A 3,844-nucleotide genomic window follows, 5' to 3' on the forward strand; every position below is an offset into this window, starting at 1 on the left:
TTAGGGAGTGCTAGTCATCCATTTAGATCCCAGAGAGGAGATTTGCTGAGCTGCTTTGGGGTGTGCATAGCCAAGTTCCCTCTCCCTATCCTTGTTGTGGAGAAGGTAAAACTATCAATCAATCAATCACTGGTATTTACTGAGTCCTTCCTGTGTGCAGAGCACTGTAATAAGCCCTTGAAAATGTAAATACAATACCACTGGTGGATAAGCTGGGATAGATACAAGATAATCAGGTTCCCCATGGGGCTCACAGTATAAGTTGTAGGGAGATAGAGGAAATAGTAGATTTATAAGGATATGTCCTCAAGTATTTGTATTGAGAAGCATTGTGGCCTAGTAGAAAAAGCACGGGCTTGGGAGTCAGAAGACCTGCATTCTAATACTGGCTCTGCCTCTTGCCTGCTGTGTGACCTTCGACAAGTTGCTTCACTTTTGTGTGCCTCAGTTACCTCATCTGTAAAATGAGGATGAAATACCCACTCTCCCTCCCCTTTAGACCGTGGGCCCCATGTGGGACAGGGACTTCCAACCCGATTACCTTGTATGTATCCCAGCACTTAGTAGACCACTTGGTTGATAATAATAATAATGGTATTTATTAAGTACTTATGGTGTGTCAAAGACTGTTCTAAGGGCTGGGGCAGATACAAGTCAAGCAGGTCAGACAGAGTCCCTATCCCACATGGGGCTCGCAGTCTAAGATATCTGTAAGCATTTATCAAATACTGCAATTATTCCCCTTATTATATTTCTAGAATTCTCTTCTTCTGACGTAGACTATGTACCCCATGTGGGACAGGAACTGTGTCTGACCTGATGATCTTGTATCTATCCAACGCTTAGTACAGTGCCTGGTACATATTAAGCACTGAACAAACACCCTTGTTATATGGCCTGTCTTGACTTATATAGGCCTGAGGTTTGGTTGAACTAGAGTGAGCAAACCTGGTCCTTGGAGCAGTAGTATTTAGAGGACAGGAAGCAAGCACGTGTTCACCTTGAATGGCAAAACAAGGGAAATCAGAGCCAGAAATAGCGAGATGATAAATTATTATGTAGCTCTATCTTTTCACTGCTGCCTTTCACAATTCATGTGTGCTGTTTGTCTACATCCTGGATAATATTTTTGTGACACTAAACTTCTCCAGAATGATTATCCCCTTGTTGACATTTCATTGTTATCCACACATGCCCGGAAGAATCATTGCTCGGAATGTGCTAACCCACGATCAACAGGGCCACATTTTGATGGGATAGAATTAATCAATTCATAAAAGTGTTGCATATTAACCTCAATGAACTGTTTCAAGAGCCTAACCTCCAAAGTTGATATAGAGGTAACCCGAAATCCCCTGTGAGGACAATTTGTATCCATTAATTGTTACACTACCAGAGGCCGTAATTCTCATCTGGCTGCCAGTTCTTCAGGATTTGAAATGTGCCCCTCAGCAGAGACTGGGAGTCTGACTTTCACATTCATTTTGCTGTGCTGTGAAGAGCAAAGACAAAATCAATGTCCATCAGTGATTATTCAAGGTAAAATATCTAGTGTTATTGAATACTGATGGCAAGGCCAAGCATTAAATTTACTTAAGGTTTGTTGAGCTGACAGTCATTTATTCTGCCTCTGCTGCATTTTCTATGATGCATATGAGTTTCAGAAAGGAAAACAATTAGAGTGAAAAGGTTACATTCCAGTTTCTGGCACTTTGGTGGCAAGGCAAACCCTAGAAATGTTTTTAGTGGAAAGTAGAGATGGGAAGCTTTGGCCTTGTTCATTCATTCATTAAAGCGCAGTCTTGGGAAAATCCACTTCCCACTGAGGGAAGTGATTTATTTCAGGAACCGTGGTGATCCTGGGAAACCTTAAGCCTAGTGCATTATTCAAAGTGGTGTTTTGGTAGTGTTGCTGATGGTTGGAGTAGTGGAGGTGATCATAGTAGTAGTAGTAGAAGTAGTAGTAATAGCAGCAGCAGTAGAAGTAGTGGTAATAGTAGTAGCGGTAGTAATAGTGGTAGCAATAGAAGTTGTCTTGTCTTATGCTGTTGAGTCGTTTCTGACCCATAATGACACCATGGACAAATCTACCCACTCTCCATCTGCAATTGTCCTGGTAGTATATCCATAGAGTTTTCTTGGTAAAAAATCTGGAAGCGGTTTACCATTGCCACCTTCCACGCAGTAAACTTGAGTCTCCACCCTCGAATCTCTTCCATGCTGCTGCTTCCCAGCATGGGTGAGTTTTGACTTGTAGCAGATTGCCTTCCAGTTGCTAGTCACTGGTCAAGCCAGGAATGGAATGGGTAGCCCTCTGCTTGATTCCTCCTCCCAGAGCCGAGACTGGTAGAGTACTGGAAACTCTCCAGGTGCAATCCTGAGAGGGAATAGGCGTTGTAGCAGTAGTAGTATATGTACTCTCCCTGAACTTGATTTGAATGTCTATCTCCCCTGCCTAGAGTGGAAGCTCCTTGAGGGGCAGGGATCATGTCTACTTACGATATTGAATTAGCCAAATACACTTAATACGGTGCTCTGCACCCAGTAGGTACTTGACAAATACCGTTGATTGATTGATGGATTGATGGTAGTAGTAGTGAATAGCATTTGTTGAGCACCTTCGGTTGCAATAATCAGTTCGATAATCCCAGTTTATTGACTAAGGACTTAGAAAGTACAAAATATGTGGCATATTCTCTGCTCAAAAGGTGCACCCACTCTAAGGGGGAACCTGATTGCCACTGCCCCCGATCGAGTCATCCTACCAATCACCTTAGCCCAGCTGTATGGCTCTATCTATGTCCATGTCCCTTCATGGGACATGTCCTTTCAAAGCCCTACTGAGAGCTCACCTCCTCCAGGAGGCCTTCCCAGACTGAGCCCCCTCCTTCCTCTCTCCCTACTCCCCCTCCCCATCCCCCAACCTTACCTCCTTCCCCTCCCCACAGCACCTGTGTATATGTATATATACATATATATGTTTGTACACATTGATTACTCTATTCATTTATTTATTTTACTTGTACATATTCATTCTATTTATTTTATTTGGTTTATATGTTTTGTTTTGTTGTCTGTCTCCCCCTTCTAGACTGTGAGCCAGCTGTTGGGTAGGGACCGTCTCTATATGTTGCCAACTTGTACTTCCCAAGCGCTTAGTACAGTGCTCTGCACACAGTAAGTGCTCAATAAATACGATTGAATGAATGAATGAATGAATGTTCCATTGATTAGTTCATTCCTTCATTCATTTTTTCACACTAGAGAAGCAGCGTGACTTAGTGAAAAGAGCACGGGCTTGGGAGTCAGAGGATGTGGGTTCTAATTCCGGCTTCGCCACTTGGCAGCTGTGTGACTTTGGGCAAGTCACTTAACTTCTCTGTTCCTCAGTTACCTCATCTATAAAATACGGATTAAGACTGTGAGCCCCCCGTGGGATGACCTGATAACCTTGTATCCCCCCCAGTGCTTAGAACAGTGCTTGGCACATAGTAAGCACTTAACAAATACCATTATTATTGTTATTATTATTATCATTATTTTCATCCCCCCTCCCAGCCTCACATCACTTATGTATATATAATAATAATAATAATGGCATTTACTAAGCACTTACTATGTGCAAAGCACTGTTCTAAGAGCTGGGGAGGTTACAAGGTGATCAGGTTGTCCCACATGGGGCTCACAGTCTTAATCCCCATTTTCCAGATGAGGTAACTGAGGCACAGACAAGTTAAGTGACTTGCCCAAAGTCACACAGCTGAAAAGTGGTGGAGCTGGGATTTGAACCCATGACCTATGTCATGTACAAACATGTACATATTTATTACTCTAATTATTTATT

At 42.7% G+C, this 3,844-nt stretch overlaps 1 non-coding gene across 1 annotated transcript; it reads right to left on the reverse strand.

The window, feature by feature from the left end:
- Positions 1-2,249: 2,249 nt before the first annotated feature.
- On the reverse strand, positions 2,250-2,387 carry LOC119920472. The gene has a single exon (XR_005448215.1). It is a non-coding gene; the product is annotated as a small nucleolar RNA SNORA7 (small nucleolar RNA).
- Positions 2,388-3,844: the final 1,457 nt, after the last annotated feature.

Source organism: Tachyglossus aculeatus, chromosome X1, assembly GCF_015852505.1.
Source record: "Tachyglossus aculeatus isolate mTacAcu1 chromosome X1, mTacAcu1.pri, whole genome shotgun sequence".
NCBI classification, from domain to species: domain Eukaryota; kingdom Metazoa; phylum Chordata; class Mammalia; order Monotremata; family Tachyglossidae; genus Tachyglossus; species Tachyglossus aculeatus.